This window comes from Rhincodon typus, chromosome 20 (genome assembly GCF_021869965.1).
Source record: "Rhincodon typus isolate 14 chromosome 20, sRhiTyp1.1, whole genome shotgun sequence".
Classification (NCBI taxonomy): domain Eukaryota; kingdom Metazoa; phylum Chordata; class Chondrichthyes; order Orectolobiformes; family Rhincodontidae; genus Rhincodon; species Rhincodon typus.
The window spans coordinates 46,824,422-46,841,980 of record NC_063351.1 but is presented as its reverse complement, the minus strand read 5'-3'; the positions used below and the strand labels follow the sequence as shown (position 1 = coordinate 46,841,980).

The window sequence follows — 17,559 nt, the reverse complement described above, 5'->3', positions numbered from 1 at the left end:
CCAATCCCATACCCCCACACCCCACCTCAGCCAATCCCATTTCCCCCCAAACCCTAAGATTCTACCAATCTCATACCCCCATATCCCACCTCAGCCAATCCCATTTTCCCCAAACCCTAAGATTCTACCAATCTCATACCCCCACACTCCCCTCAGCCAATCCCATTTCCCCCAAACCCTAAGATTCCACCAATCCCATACCCCCACACCCCACCTCAGCCAATCCCATCCTGGGAAAATTCAACACAACCTGCAGAGGGCGCTCCTACTCTAATCCAGCCACAATCCAGAGAGCCTCTCCAGCAGTTAACCTTCTGCCTAGGCAGTATTGTGGGGGACAGAAGCTGAGCTCAGGTCCCAGAGCTTTCAAAGAAACATAGAAAACAGGAGCAGGAGTAGGCCTTTTGAGTCTTTCTTTAAAATTTAATTATTTGTGGGATGTGGGAACCGCTGGCTGCCTAGCATTTACTGCCTGTCCCTAGCTGCCCTTAAGAAGGTGGTAACAAGGTGTAGAGCTGGATGAACACAGCAGGCCAAGCAGCATCAGAGGAGCAGGAAGACTCTGAAGAAGGGCCTAGCCCGAAATGTCAGTTTACTGTTCCTGCTTGGCCTGCTGTGTTCATCCAGCTCTACACCTTGTTATCTCAGATTCTCCAACGTCTGCAGTTCCTACTATCTCTTAAGAAGGTGGTGGTGAGCTGCTTTCTTGAACCAGTGTAGTCCATCTGCTGTAGATAGACCCACCTGTAGATAGGGAGGGAATTCACAATTTTGACCCAGTGACAGTGAAGGAAAGCAATATATTTCCAAGTCAGGATGGTGAGAGGTTTGGAGGGGAGCTTGCAGTGGGAGGTGGTGTTCCCATGTATCTGCTGCCCTTGTCCTTCTAGATGGAAGTGGTCGTGGATTTGGAAGCTGCTTTCTGAGGATCTTGGATGATTTCTGTTCCACCATTCTTTATGATCATGGTAGCTCTTCCAACTCACGGTGGCTCAAAGGTTAGCCCTGCTGCCTCACAGCACCAGGGACCCGGGTTCAATTCCACCCTTGGGCAACTGTCTGTGTGGGTTTCCTCCGGGTGCTCCGGTTTCCTCCCACAGTCCAAAGATCTGCAGGCTAGATGGATTGGCTACGCTAAATTGCCTGTAGTGTTCAGGGATGTGTAGCTTAGGTGGTGGGTTATGGGTCTGGGTGAGATGATCCAAGGGTCGGGGTGGACTTGTTGGGCTGAAGGGCCTGTTTCCACACTGTGGGGATTCTATGATTCTATTGCGCAGTCAGCCTTCAGGGAATCACACTCATCACTCACTCTGGTCGGGAAATATGGCTGGGCTTTTCTCACCAGCATCTTGTAGGGGTCTGAGTGATGTGAGCTATAGTCAGACTTGTGACTGAAGCAGGCTGGGGGGAAGGCGGGGATGACGGTTGTGAAGAGGGGCAACTGCACCTGTAAAGCGTGATGTGGTAAAGCACGGATGTGAATGGCTGTTACGGAGGTTGGGTAGTGGTGGGGGATAATGTCGGTGGAGGGGAGTACCCTGGTGCAATCTGAGGACAGTGCATGGCCACACCCGGCACGATTACCCTATATACCAGGAGCTGTGAGTGCAGGGGCAATGTGGGCAGGTGCAAGCTCATGTAGATGGGTTGGGTGGGACTTGGGGAGGTCTACAGCTTTACAGAACATCCTAGCAGGAAAGGGATCTGAATGCTGGGGGCCACCCTGATATGTAGAGATGCCACCTTCCCCTTCTCAGACATGTTGAGATTCTGACCTAGACTGAGCAGGGCAGATTCCCAATGCTGGTGCCCATCTGGGTGTATAATGGGCTTTTAAAGATGGTGCGGTGCCAGGCATGCTGGTCTTTCACCAGGTATCAGGTGACTGGTGGATTGTTCCGGAAACAGTGCATGGTAAAATGGAGATAGAATTGGACGTGAAGGTGGGATGGGTAGTTAATGAGCTGCGTCCAGTAAGATACAGTGAGAAATCTTGCTCAGTCTCACAATGCAAATCTCTGCAAAAGTCACACATATCTTGCACTTAGCTAAAAAAAGTAAGATTCAGCCCTATGTGTCTGATACTGTGCATCGCCCCATAAAGGAGACATATGGAGTAGGATAAGTGTTGCGAAGTTGGGTAAAGTACTTGTGAGTTGGAAGGCAGGACGTTAAAATTTGATGTTTGTAAAATATTAATGTTTATGAAATGATTGGGGCAAAATGCAGTGCATGGTCACTTTAAAAGATGATGTGCTTTTTCTAGGCTTGAAGAAAAAAAGTCTGTGAGCAGCATGTGGGTTTGCAGGTGCACAGAGCACCTGAATAGTATCATTTTTATCAAAAAGCTGGATGCTTGACAGAATCAAGCCCATGTTTTGTTTTGTTACGTTATCAAGACAAGTTTTGCTTTAGCCAATTCATTTAGACCAGGTCCTTACATGCCAAAAGCCAAGTAAATTTAAATCTAATGGTTTTGACAACATAGGACAAATCCTGTTGTTAGAAATTGATATGTCATCAAGGGTACAAAAGATGGGGACAGTTGCAAAATCGGCAGAGAGTAAACTGCCATCTACCAGAAGATCAGCTTTCTCAGTTCTTACAGAAAGCATCATCTAAGTAAAGGTACTGCAGCACTCTTAGTTAATATTACTGACAGAAGAATTCAACAGAGAAGGTGTTCCTGATAGAAGATCAATGGGGAAGGCGCAGAATATTCTTGAAGATGTAACCAGGCTGTGATTTCGAGAAACTAAGTTCTAATTTTTTTTTGGATTATATAAGTGGGTCTTGTACTTATTGAAATGGCATACTATTAGAATCTTGTTTTATTTGAGAATAGTTAGTAGTTAGAGGAGAACTGTTCAATTCTTTATAGCTAAGTTACTTTGTTCACTGTTAGATTTAGATAAATAAATTGTTACTTGTTGATTATAAAGTGAGTGTCAGGAGTCTATTTCATTTAACCACTCCTCTATAACAGGCTGGGATGAGAGGCAGGTTATACCACTTTTTACAGAGTATAGGGCGAGACAAGCCTCGCTGGGTGTTTCGGTTTTAGTTATCAGAGGGAGGGGGGTTCAACCTCTGCTTTATAACAGACTGGGGGCTCAGGTCCGGGATTTGGAGAAGTTGGGACAGATTAGATCTGGAATTTGAAAGGATTTGGATGGATCTAGACAGTTTTGGATAGATTTCAGGTAGGAAATGTCCCAGCAGATTTAAACAAACTTGGGGATTAGTATCCTAGATCTTTCAATAAAACTTAGATGAGAAGTGAAAAATCTGTTTAATTACAGTTGCTTGTTCCTGGTTAAATAAAAAGTGGGGAAATGGCTCTTAACGTTGCTAAAAAGCTTCTGGGGTTTGAGGATGCTCCCAAAATTGCCAAGAAAGTTTAGAGAGACAGAGAAAGGAGACACTTTCAGAATTAGGAAACATGGATTTCACTTGGGATAAGAGGAAAGCTGAAATTGTAAAGGAGTTAGTCAAGCATTTAGGTATACCAGAGAAACAGACAAGTGCAGTGGAGTTAGAAAAAATTAAATTGCAAATGAGACAATTGGAGTTAGAAGATAAAGAAGGGGAAAGAATGTCCCAGTTGGAAAAGATGAAGCAGTGTGAAAAAGAGAAAGAGAGAGAGTTTGAACTTTGGATGTTGCAAATTAGACAGGAAAGTCAATTTAAAAGGATGGAGATGATAGGTTACAAGATAGGTTTAGTGAGGAGGAGGAGAGTGATGATGAGCAAACCCATCGGAGCCAAAAACCTGCTAGGGATATATACAAATATGTCAAAACATTACCACAGTTCAATGAAAAAGCTGTAGAAACCTTTTTCATTTCCTTTGAGAAATTGGCAAAACAGATGAACTGCCCAGAGACTGTGTGGGTAATGTTAATTCAGACCAAGTTGGTAGGTAGGGCTAATGAGGTGTTTGCTGCACTGTCAGAGGAGGTGTCCAGAGACTATGAGCAAATGAAACAGGCTATTTCAAGTGCCTACAAATTGGAACCAGAAGCATATAGACAACGGTTCAGAAATATGAGAAAGGAATCAGGTCTGACTTATATCGAGTTTGAAAGAATTAAACAGAGCAACTTCAATAGATGGGTGAAAGCATTAAAGATAGAAAAGACATATGAGGATCTTAAAGAGATTATTCTGCTGGAGAAGTTTAAAAACTCACTTCCAGAAATGATAAGAACTCATGTTGAGGAACAGAAAGTTCAAACAGCGAGACGAGCTGCAGAGATGGTGGATGAATATGCATTAGTGCATAAATTGAAATTTAGCTTCCGACAGTAATTTCATTCCGGGAGGGATAGAAATTGGGAAAAAGGGAGATCCTTCAATGAAAAACAACAAGTAGATCACACTGGGAACAGTTTACCACGTGTGAAAAAAAGAAACGCAAGAGGTTAAGGATGTCAGGTGTTTTCACTGCAATAAGGTGGGACACACAAAGCCACAGTGAATTATAGAATCCCTGCAGTGTGAGAACAGGCCCTACAGCCCAACAAGTCCACACTGAACCTCAGAGCATCCCACCCAAACCCATCCCACTATAAACTCACCTAATCGACAAATCCGTGAACACTACAGGCAATTTAGCGTGGCCAATCCACCTAACCTGCACAGGGACCATGGGAGGAAACCCACACAGACACAGAGAGAATGTGCAAACTCCACAAAGACTGTCACCTGAGGGTGGAATCAAACCCGCATCCCTGGCGCTGTGAGGCAGCAGTGCTAACCACTGAGCCACCATGCTGGTGGATTAGGAGAGGCACTGGGAAAAGGGATGTAGTAAAAGAGCCTAAACCAGTAGGATCAGTTGAGGTAGTGAAGGAAATCCCAAGAGAAGCCGAGAAGCTGCAGGAGAGTGCACAGCCTAGTCATGGGCTGGATAGTAACATTGTGCCCAATCTCTTCAAAAACTTCACCCCTGGGTAAGGTTTACTCAGGTAGAACAGGGGGAAATAGGAAAATAAGTTTTAAACTATTGAGACATATGGGAGCTGATCAGTCTCTAATAGTAAGAGATGAAAATACTTGCATTCTTTCTGAAATGTTGCTCCAGAGGGTGGTGATTTGTGGAATAAATGGAGAGAGATTTAGTGTTCCCCTGTGTAAGATCAAGTTGGAAAGTCCAATGAAGACGGAGGAAGTGAAAGCGGGAGTGAATGACAGCGTGTCTATTCCAGGAATATAGTTTGTTCTTCGAAACAACCTAGCTGGATCAAAGCGGAGAGTGACACCCCTTGTAATGAAGAAGCTAAAAGAAAACGAGAGAACTGAAGAGTTAAAAGGAAAATACCCTGGAATTTTTTCGGACTGTGTGGTGACAAGATCCCACAGTCATAAGTTAAAATAAAGGGAGAACAAAAGAGAAAGATGAAGGAGTTGAGGTCCAGTTAGCTGACAATCTGTTTGATGGGATGGTAAAGGAAAAACCTAAACAGGCAGAGGATCAGGCAGACATGTTTAGTTCTGAAAGATTAATGAAGTTAAAACAAAAAGATGAGAGAATAAAAGATTTATATCCTAAACCCTATTCGGAAAAGGAATCAAAATGTATTCCTGAATGTTATTACCTTAAGGATAGAATCCTAAGGGGGAAATGGAGACCTTGGCAGGTTAGTCCAGAAGGAGAAATGGGTGGAAGTTCACCAGATTGTGTCGCTGGTAGCATACAGACAGGAAGTATTGCGGGTATCATAAAAATTACCGGTAGGAGGTCATCTAGGAGTGAGGAAGACTCAGGCTAAGATACAAAAGTATTTGTATTGGCCTGGATGACATAAGGATGTGGTTGAATTTTGCCGTACCTGCCGTATGTGTTGGATAGTGGGAAAGCCACAGGCAGTAATAAAACCAGCACCTTTGATGCCAATTCCCGCATTTGAAGAACTTTTCACATGGGTTATGATTGATTGTGTAGATCCCCTCGCTAAAACCAGAAGTGGGAGCCAGTATTTGCTTACCATAATGGATGTGTCTACCGGATTCCCAGATGCAATTCCATTACGGCATGTCAAGGCAAAAAAGGTTGTGGAGGAGTTGCTTGCTTTCTTCCACTATGGACTACCCAGGGAGATTCAGTCAGAACAAGGGACCAGTTTTACTGCCAAATTATTTCAGGAGGTCATGGACAGTTTAGGTATCCAACACTTTAAATCAAGTGTGTACCATCCTGAGTCCCAGGGAACATTGGAAAGGTGGCATCAGACCCTAAAGACAATGCTGAGGGTTTATTGCCAGGAATACCCAACTGATTGGGATAAAGGTATCCCATTTATATTGTTTGCCATGAGAGATGCTCCAAATGAATTGACTCAGTTTACTCCATCTGAATTGATGTTTAGACACAAAGTAAGAAGGACTTTAAAATTAATGAAGGAAAAGTTGCTAGGTCTGAAGTCAGAGATCTCACAGTAGCACCATTTATCTGAGGTGAGAGAGAAATTAAACAGAGTCAGTGAATTAGCTGGACAACATTTGAAAGTGGCACAGCATCGAATGAAGCAAGAAGCAGATAAGAAATCTAAAATTTGTATGTTTGCCTGTGGGGATAAAGTATTGGTATTGTTCCCAGTGATCAGAAATCCCTTCAAAGCAAGGTTTAGTGGTCCCTATCAGATTGAGAAGAAGTTGAGTCAGGTGAATTATCTGTTAAAGATGCCAGATAGAAAAAGAAATATTTATTGGGTATGTCATGTGAACATGCTGAAACCTTATTATGACAGGGAAAGGGAACCAGCGAAACAGATATTAGTTACTACATTCAGAGTGAGGAATCAAATCCAGATGATTTGGATTTTGATGTGCTTCAGAATAATTTGATTATGAGGAAGTCCTTAAAGAATGGAACAAGGTAGTGAGCTATCTGTCCCAGAAACAGAGAACTGAATTGAAACACTTGTTACAGCTCTATGAGGACATATGTATAAAAAGAATGGGGAGGACTAATGCCATAGTACATGAGGTTGACGCAGGGAATGCTGTTCCGATAAAACAACACCCCTACAGGTTTGATCCTCTCGAAGCTGCACAGGTACAGAAGGAAGTGGAAGCGATGCTCCAAGAAGGCATCATCGAGCTGAGTCAAAGTGAGTGGAGTTTGCTGATCGTGTTGGTTCCCAAACCTGATGGTACCCAATGATTTTGCGTAGATTATCACAAGGTCAATGCTGTGACCAAATCAGACTCATATTCAATTCAAAGGCTGGAAGACTCTTATGGAAAAAGTGGGACAAGCCACTTTTCTCACAAAGTTGGATTTACTTCGTGGTTACTGGCAAGTACCTTTGTCGGAGACAGTGAGAGAAGTTTCTGCTTTTGTAACCCCAAATGGGCTGCATCAATTTGAAGTAATGCCCTTTGGAATGAAAAATGCACCAGCCACTTTTCTAAGGCTTATGAACAGAATTGTGGCAGGATTGACTAATTGTGCTGTCCAATATAAATGACTTAGTGATCTTTAGCCATTTGTGGAAAGATCTCATGAAGCATTTGACAGAGCTCTTTGAGAGACTACAGAAGGCAAAGTTGGTAATGAACTTGGCAAAAACAAGATTCATGAAGGTAGAAGTGACGGTCTTAGGTCACAACATCGGACATGGACGGATAATAACGAGGAACATGAAGATGAACACTATCGAGGAATTTCCAAGACCATCCTTGAAAATGGAAGTGCTACCTTTTTTGGGATTGAGCGGATTCTATAGGATGTTTGTACCAAACCTTAGTAACGTGGTGGCACCACTGACCGATTTGTTAAAGAAGAACATGAAATTTCGGTGGACAGAACAATGCCAGGAGGCATTTGAGGCTTTAAAAGCCATGTTAACCCCCATGCCAGTTTTAGCCACGTCAAATTTCTTGAAACCCTTTAAAGTCACCATTGACGTAGCAGTGGAGGGGTTGGAGAGCTGAGTTGTTACAGGAGAGTGATCGTGGAATTGAAAGGCTATTTGGTTTCTTTTTCAAAAAAACTCAATCTCCACCAGAAAAGATATTCAACCATAGAAAAGGAGTTATTGAATTTAGTACTGGCCTTACAACGTTTTAATATTTATGTTGCAAACAATATATCAGAGACTGTAATGTATACTGAGCACAATTCTTTGTCATTTTTGGAAAGATTTTAAGGACAAAAACACCAGGTCATTTCATTGGAGCCTTATGTTACAAGCATATAATTTATAGATTATACATGTTGCAGATCATAAAAATGTTATTGTGAATGCTTTATCACAGGTTTAAAAGAAAAATGTATAAGATAGATAAATGCATAAGATAAATATATAAAATAGAAACAGTAGTATTTGATGTTATATGTGTATAAAATTAGTATGAAATGTGTAACTCTAGATTAATGAACTATGGCTCTAGTAACAATGGCATTAAGTTTTAAGAAAAATGAAGCCATCTTTTCATAATGATGGTTCATTTTTTCTTAAAGGGGGAGGTGTTGCGAAGTTGGGTAGGCAGGATGTAAGAATTTGGTGTTTATAAAAGATAGGTGTTCATAAAATGGTAAGGTGGAAATCAGTGCATGATCCCTTTAAAAGATGATATGCTTTTTCTAGGCTTGGAGAAGAAAAACTTTCTGTTGGCAGCTTGTGGGTCTGCAGGTGCACAGAGCACCTGAATTATAACATTTGTATCAAAAGCCTCGATAATTACCAGTTTTGTTTTGTTATCAAGACAACAAGTTTTGATTTAGCCAATTAATTTAAACCAGGCACTTAGATACTAAAAATCAATTAAATTTCAATCTGATGGTTTTGACAACATAGGACCAATCCTGTTGTGAGAAATTGATGTGTTATCATGGGTATAAAAAAAGGGGACAATTGCAAAATTGGCAGAGAACAGACTGCCATCTGCTAAGAGATCAGCTGTCCCAGCTCTTTGAGAAAGCATTATCTAAATAAAGGTACTGAGGCACTCCTAGTTAACATTCCTGACAGAAGAATTCAATGGAGAAGGTGTTCCTAATGGAAGATCAATGGAGAAGACACAGAACATTCTGGAAGACGTAACCGGGCTATAAATTGGAGAGACTAAGTTCTTATTTTTTTTATTTTGCTTTGTATAAGTGGGAATTGTATTTATTGGAATAGCATACCATTAGAATCTTGCTTTATTTGGAAATAGTTAATAGTTAGAGGGGAATTGTTCTGTTTGTTAATAGTTCAGTTAATTTGTTCACTGTTAGAGTTAGATAAATAAATTGTTACTTGTTGATTGTAGAGTGAATGTCAAGAGTTTATTTCATTTAACCACTCCTCTATAACAGATTGTTGATGAGAGGCAGGTTATACCAATTTTCACACTTTGTTTAACAGATTGCAGGGTGAGACGAGCCTCTCTGTGTGTTTTGATTTTAGTTATCGGGGTGCGGGGATGTGTAGACCTCTGTTTTATAACACAAGTAATTGAGAGGATCTTCAACCAATCATATTAAAGAACTATAACTGACAGCAAGGTATGAAATTTGTTTGCCCTGAAAGTTGGGTGCTGAGGTTATGATTCGCATTGGAAATGAGGTGGGGGAGATGCCACACTTTATCAGTCTTCCTCACTTCCCCGATTGCAGTGTGACTAAGATTAGTTTCTGTACAGTCCCAGACTTGTTTTCAGTGCCAACATCACTGTTGTACCAATTATAATGAGGTCGGTCAGCTGGACCCCATAGTTAATCTAGTTCAATCCGGGAGCCCTGGCTGACAGATAAAAAATGTGAGAGTCAGAGATGTGGACATCTGGTCGCTGACCCTGAAAGAGACAGTACTGTAGTCAAGGGCTGTTCACAAGTATTTTAAGGGTGACTTATTAACAGGATACTGGCCTCTGTGGAGTTACATCAGTGGTGACGAGAATAAAACATGGTGCGGAAGAAACTCACTCTCAACAGTCATCTTTGAGTGGGGGGGGTTAAGCATTTCTTACATCATGCCTGTGTGGGAAGCTCGACTCATTCAACCCTGTTGTCAACGGCTGGGTCTAGTATGTGGAAAGAATGTGTTATTTTTCTGGGCAAGTGACATTGTAGCAGACAAAAAGGAGTAATTCTCCTGACAACCTGTGGAGCTGCAGCTTTTTCTGCCATTAGGAGCCTCACTTTCCCTGAGGTACCAGATACTAAAACCTTTCAAGAATTGACAGACATAGTTAAGGAATATTGTGACCCCAAGCCTCCATTAATTCTGAGACACTATCAGTTTTATTTGGCAGTTTAAGAACCAGAGGAATCCAAATCAGGACTTTTGATGAGGTTAAGATAACTGGCAGAAGGCTGTGAGTTTCATTTAACCTTTAACAAGATGCTTAGAGACTGTCTGGTAGGTGGGATTAATGATGTAACTATACAAAAGCACCTACAAGCTGAAGCCCAGCTAGATTTCAAACAGGCACTACAACTGGCTTTATCATGGGAAAATGCGGCAAGTGGAGCATATGAGTTGCCGGATATTCCAACAGAAGTGGACACCCTCACCAATACGACTGAGCTCAGGGGAATGCCACTTGAGTGAAGGCAATTGGATAATCTCACTCAGGACATATCCTAATAAGTCTCTAAGTCGGCCCACAGCAAAACCCCAAAACAAAGCCAAGCCTCAGCCACTGGCTAAAATTTTCTTCACGATTCTGGCCAGGAAGCCATTGTTGTTTTTGCTGGTATGCGGACTCAAGACAGTAGAAGAGTCTACTGGACTTAAACTGAGTAAGACAGCTCATAGATCAGTAACTAAGAGATTTCATACCTGGGAAAGTCCACCTATATCTTGTTTGGAACAGTTAGATTGCTTAGCAACATCCAAATCAGAAACAGTCAAAATAAACTCTTGGTTACATGGTCACCTGGTTCTAATGGAAGTTGATATCAGCCCGACCATTTGAGCGATCGCAGAACCAGTCTTTAACAAATTTCGACTCCAGTCTTTAAGTTTGTGTGAGACCTCGGTTGGACTAAAAACCTGTACCAGGAAGCATTTACAACTTCTGTTCCGGTCTTGTATGAGAAGCAAGTGATTGTAGTAAAAGGCTTGGGTCCAAGCTTGATGGGGTAGAATTAATTGCCACAAATTCACCGAGACTGGCTCAACATTTTTCAATTGGAAACTGGCTGCCTGAGTGAAGTTCTAATTCACTCATTCACCTAAATGAAAGTCTTCCAGGAAGGTCTAGGGACTATCAGAGGAGTTAAGGCCACCTTGCATTTTGACTAGGAAACAACTCCATGATTCTACAATGCTCACCAGTGACATTTGCCTCTTGGGCAAAAGTAGAAGCAGAAATCAGAGGGCTGGACGGTGAAGGAACCATCAAATCAGTACAATTTGCAGAATGGGCTGTACCGGACATACTGATTGTGAAGCCCAGTGGGTCGATTCGCCTTTGTGGAAATTTTAAACAAATGGTAAACCACTTTTTGCAGCTGGATAAACACCCAATCCTTCACCTAAAGGATTTATACACAAACATGGCAGGGGTGGGGAGTACTGTCCTTCACAAAGCTGGACACAATGGATATAGCCTCCTTGATGCCTTTTTCTGCCAGAAGAAGCGAGTGAAAGTCTACTGAGGTGCTCCTGATGCAAGAGGCGAGCTCCCTTGCATTATGCACCACCTGTATCAAACACCAAGTCTAGAGACCCTGAGCTGGAGAGGTCTGGCCTATGTCTGTGGACTCCGAGGGGGAGCGATGTACTTACTGTAATGAGGTCAGCCAGCTGAACCTCATAGAATATGAGTTCCCTGATCGGGCATGTTAATCTGGTCCAATCGGAGAGCCCTGGCTGACAGACAAAAAAGGGTGAATGTCAGAGATACTGATACTCTAGTCCCTGACCAGTGAGCCTGACACCAGTGGTGGGTAAGTTGTTGAACAGAATCCTGAGGGACAGGATTTGCATGTATTTGGAAAAGGCAAGGACTGATTAGGGATAGTCGATCAGGCTTTGTGCGTGGGAAATCATGTCTCACTAACTTAATTCAGTTTTTCTGAAGAAGTAACAAAGAAGATTGATGAGGGCCGAGCAATGGACATGATCTATGTGGACTTCAGTACGGTGTTCAACTGGTTAGCAAGGTTAGATCACATGGAATGCAGGAAGAACTAGCCATGTGGATACAGAACTGGGTCAAAAGTAGAAGATAGAGTGTGGCAGTGGAAGGTTGCTATTTCAGACTAGAGACCTGCGACCAGTGGTATACCACAAGGATCGGTGCTGGGTCCACTGCTTTTTGTCATTTATAAATGATTTGGATGTGAATGTAGGAGGTATGGTTAGTAAATTTGCAGATGACACCAAAATAGGTAGTGTAGTGGACAGCGGAGAAAGCTAATTCAGAGTAGAACAGGAACTTGATCAGATGGGCCAATGGGCCGAGGAGTGGCGGATGGAGTTTAATTTAGATAAATGTGAAGTGCTGCATTTGGAAAGGTAAATCAGGGCAGCACTTATACACTTCGTGGTAAAGTCCTGGGAAATGTTGCTGAACAAAGAGACCTTGGAGTATAGGTTCATAGTTCCTTGAAAGTGGAGTCGCAGGTAGACAGAATAGTGAAGAAGGTGTTCGGTATGCTTGCCTTTATTGGTCAATACATTGAGTATAGGAGTTGGGAGGTCATGTTGCGGCTGTACAGGACATTGCTTTGGCCACTTACTGTGTGCAATTCTGGTCTCTCTGCTATAGGAAGGATGTTGTTGAAATTTGAAAGGATTCAGAAAAGATTTACAAGGATGTTGCCAGGCTTGAGCAATAGGGAGAGGCTGAATAGGCTGGGGCTTTTCTCTCTGGAGTGCTGGAGGCTGAGGGGTGACCTTATAGAGGCTTATAAAATCATGAGGGGCATGAAGAGGCTGAATAGTCAAGGTCTTTTCCCTGGGATGGGGAATCCAAAACCAGAGGGAATAGGCTTAAGGTGAGAGGGGAAAGATTTAAAAAGGACCTAAAGGGCAACTTTTTCAGGCAGAGGGTGGTGCATATATAGAATGAGCTGTTAGAGGAAGTGGTCTAGGCTGTTACAATTACAACATTTAAAAGGCATCTGGATGGGAATATGAATAGGAAGGGTTTAGAGGGATATGGGCCAAATGCTGGCAAATGGGACAAAATTAATTTAGGATATTGGGTCAGCATGGACGAGTTGGACTCAAGGGTCTGTTTCCATGCTGTGCACCTCCACGACTCTGTATGAGGCAGTAGTATAGTCAAGGAGGGTTCACGTGTAATAAAAGGGTGACCTGATGGTGGATACCTGCCTCTGTATAGTTATTTCACCTGTCACACCATGAATGGCCCAAATAACATTGTGGAAGATCCCTACATTCCTGGCAGTCCTTTTTAAAGGCACAGTCCTTATAAAGGGGATGTGAATTGCAGTCTTCTTGACAAAAACCCATTAAGGAACTTGCTGTTACAACCAGGGGAGGGAGCAATGCCCTCGATGCCATCCTGCACTTGCTGTGGTGGGAGGCCAACACCAGGAAGGAGAGTTCCTGTTTCGAGCAGGAAGCTGGAAACTCTTGCGTTTAATCTTGGAAAAGTGGCAAAGGTAGTCACTATGGCAACATCCAAACACAGTAGCATGTAGTTACTGACAGTCTTCTGTCTCTAGGTCTTGCAGGGGAATGATGCCCACGATGATGCAGATGACTGGTGGTGGAGCACCAAGAATGCATCCCTTGAGCAAATGGTCCACAGGGCGATGGGCAGCAGTGCCATGGAATCAATGTCACATCCTGCTCCATTGAACATGATGCCAGGTTACTGCATAATACAGATTCCCTACTTGCTCCTCATTGTCATCCTTAAGGATGACTGGACTGCAGAACCTTCACATTCCTCCTGGCTCAACTCTTTGGCACCACTACCCACTCCTTCTATGCTTTGTACTTTCAGGTAGTCAAGAACAGCTGGCTGCTCAGCTCCCGCAAAGCCGCTGAGGGGAGAAGGAAAGCTTTGAGCAGCTACCTCCATCACTCAACCTAACACTCACAACCATTGGCTCAGATATTGGCACAGCACCAATATTACAGGCTAGATTAGAGCCAGGATCTGCATGTGGTATATCACAAGGTAGGAAGCAGAACAAAGCGTGGCTCAGTTCCTGTAAATGCCCTGGAGGGTGACGTCACAAAAGGCTTCTGCTGCAGAACCCCCAATGACTTTTTCATTGCCGTGGTAAAGAGGACAGCATTGATTTGTTGGGAAGTGGACTTTGATGGCAGCAGAGGCATTGCCATGGAGAATGCACCAGTTCATGATGACTGATTGTTCATTGCCAAACTTTGTTTAAATTTAAACCATGCAGGTTGACTATGTTTGGGCAAAGAACAGAAATGAACTGGATCACGGCTGTCACCTATTTTGTTGAGTTAAAGTAGGCAGTGTGTGTACATGTTTCCTCGTCATCTGTATGTCATCAGCATATTTAGCAATCATCTGGTTCCCCAGATACTTAAGCAGGCCATGTCCAAATGCAGCAAGATCTGGACAATATACAGGCTTGGCTAACATTCAAAAGCCAGGCAATCACCATCTTCAATAAGAAACAATCTAACTACTGTCCCTGACCTTTCAATGGTGTTACCATCACTGAATCCCTCACTATCAATGCCCTGGGGATTACCATTGACCAGAAACTGAACTGGACTTGCTATATAAATACATCAGCTACAAGAACAGGTCAGAGGCTTGGAATACTGTGGCAAGTAACTCACCTCCTGACTCCCCAAAGCCTGTCCGTCATCTACAAGGCACAAGTCAGGAGTATGATGGAATACTCCCCACTTGCCTGGATGAGTGCAGGTCCAACAACACTCAAGAAGCTTGACACCATCCAGGACAAAGCAGCCTGCTTGATTGGCACCACATCCACAAGCATCCACTCCCTCCACCATCAACACTCGGTATCAGCAGTGTATACTTTCTACAAGATGCACTGCAGAAATTCACCAAAGATCCTTAGACAGCACCTTCCAACCCCATGTGCACTGCCGTCTTGAAGGACAAGGGCAGCAAATACATGGGGACACCAACTCCCTGCAGGTTCCCCTCCAAGTCACTCACCATCCTGACTTGGAAATATATCGGCGTTCCTTCACTGTTGCTGGGTCAAAATCATGAAATTCCCTCCCTAAGAACATTTAGATCTACCTACAGCACATGGACTGCAACAGTTCAAGAAGGCAGCTCACCACTACCTTCTCAAGGGGCATCTAGGGACGGGCAATAATTGCAAGGCAGCCAGCAATGCCCACATCCCACAAGTGAATTTTTTAAAAAATCCCTTCATTCAAATAATTTATATAGATTTCAAATTCTTGAGGTTATAATACGATTCCTGCAGCAGTTCACCAGTTTATCCATGCTGATATGTTAACCCCTACACCACGAGCTCTTATTCCATGTGGTAACTTTTGTGGTCACTTGTTAAATACCTTCTGGATATCTAAATGCAGTACATCCACTGTACTTAGCTTAGCAAGTATTTGTTTCCTGAACTTCTCCAGTACAATTTGCTATGGTAATCTCATTTATAAATGAAAGTTGTTGTGGCATTAGCAGCCGTTGTTCAGCTTGCAACTAACAATCAGAAGTAAGCAAACTCAAAATACTGCAAATGCTGGAAATCTGACATAAAATTAGAAAATACTGACAACACTCAAAGGATCAAGAAAAGAATTTGTGAGTGATTATTTGTCCCAAGCATTCTAATTGTTGATTTAATGGCATAGAACGCAGTTTTAAATATTGGGAGCACTGTATTATCATTTGCCTTGCATTCCTTCACAATAAAGGTTAAACATTGCCAACAGTCTCATATTTGGCTTTACAAATCACATCAAGTTCTTTTGATTCAAGGATTTTAAATTGTGAAACATGTGGATTGATACATTTGCTATGCTTGAATTGGGAGCTGCCTGTAAGAATTTCCTTACACACTTCACTAAAGAGAGACAACTGATGGTGATTTAACCTGAGGGTCACCACATCTCAGGTGAGGGCAGAGGTTGAGAAGCAGAGTCCTTCACAACAAGCTCAGCTAGCACGGGAACTGAACCCACGCTGTTGGGATCACACTGCTTCACAAGCCAACTTTCCAGCCAACTAAACTAAACCAACGCCCACAGCCAGAGTACTGACAGCCTCAAATAGCCTGTGCTTGCCAAACTCGTACAATAGTATGTCTAACGTTAGATGTGATTCCACAACTTGACAGCACTTGCTAAATAATCCAAAATGCGGTAAGAATTACCAATTTAAGATTATGAGTTGGTCTCATTAAGTAGCCTGCATTTATTTGCTAGAAGCTGCTTATTTTAATTTGCACAGAACTGTCCTCTGCAAGATAAAGAAACCTTTCCAACCATTGCCCGTTTCCTGAATTGAACAGAAACGTGGGAGAACACAGTTCCCTGATGATTCGTCACAGCAAAACCTCAACCAATCAGAATGGACTTGTTAGCAAGCAGCAAGTCTAATGTAGAACAAATTGTTACTCCGTTTGAAATTTGACATTCTTGCTTGATTGACTGATTGATTGATTTATTGTCACGTGTACCGAAATACAGTGAAAAGCTTTGTTTACGAGCGGTAAAGGCAGATCGCAGCAAGCAAGGGATGTACAGATCAAAAAGACTTAGAGGCATACAGGTTACATTGCAGGTTACATTATTTGAGGCTAGAGTCCGTTCAAAACTGATAATGATCAGAAAGAAGCTGTTCCTGAACCTGCTGATGCGTGTGTTCAGGCTTCAGTATCTTCTACCCGACAAAGAGGCTGTAGGAGATCATTACCAGAGTGCGATGGGTCTTTGATGATGTTGGCAGCCTTTCCACAGCAGCGAGCCGTGTAAATAGAGTCCATGGATGGGAGGTTGGCTTCTGTGATGGTCTGGGCTGTGCACACCACCTTTTGTAGTTTCTTACAGTCCTGGGCAGAGCAGTTGCCATGCCAGGCCGTTATGCACCCGGACAATATATAGATATGGTGCATCTGTAGAAGTTGGTGAGGGAGGTTATGGACATGCCAAATTTCCCGAGCTGCTTGAGGAAGAAGAGGCGTTGTTGTGCCTTTTTGACTGTAGTATTTATGTAGGAAGTCCAGGACAGGTTGTTGGTTATCATCACTCCGAAGAACTTGATGCTCTTCACCCTCTCAACCTCAGTTTCGTTGATGTAGATGGGGGCGTGTTCTCCTCCTTTCTTTCTGAAGTCGATGATCAGTTCTTTAGTTTTGCCAACGTGGAGAAACAGATTATTTTCATTGCACCACGACACCGAGCCCTCCATCTCCCTTCTGTATTTTGACTTGTTGTTAGATATCCGTCTGACTGCAGTGGTGTCATAAGTGAACTTGTAGACGGCATCCATTTGGAATTTGGCAACACAGTCGTAGGAGTACATTAAGGGCCTGAGGACGCATCCTTAGGGGGCTCCAGTGCTGAGTGTTATTGTGGAGGAGGTGCAGTTACCTATCCTCACGGATTGTGGCCCATGGGTCAGAAAGCTGAGGATCCAGTTGCAGAGGGC

General features: G+C 42.9%; 1 long non-coding RNA gene across 1 annotated transcript in view; it reads left to right on the top strand.

Annotated features, from left to right (window-relative positions):
* Positions 1 to 8,927: 8,927 nt before the first annotated feature.
* The window catches only part of LOC109925326, a 34,912-nt gene continuing 26,280 nt past the window's right edge, over positions 8,928 to 17,559 (top strand). The window contains exon 1 of the long non-coding RNA XR_007264254.1: positions 8,928 to 8,947. This is a non-coding gene — a long non-coding RNA (uncharacterized LOC109925326). The remainder of the gene's footprint in view (positions 8,948 to 17,559) is intronic.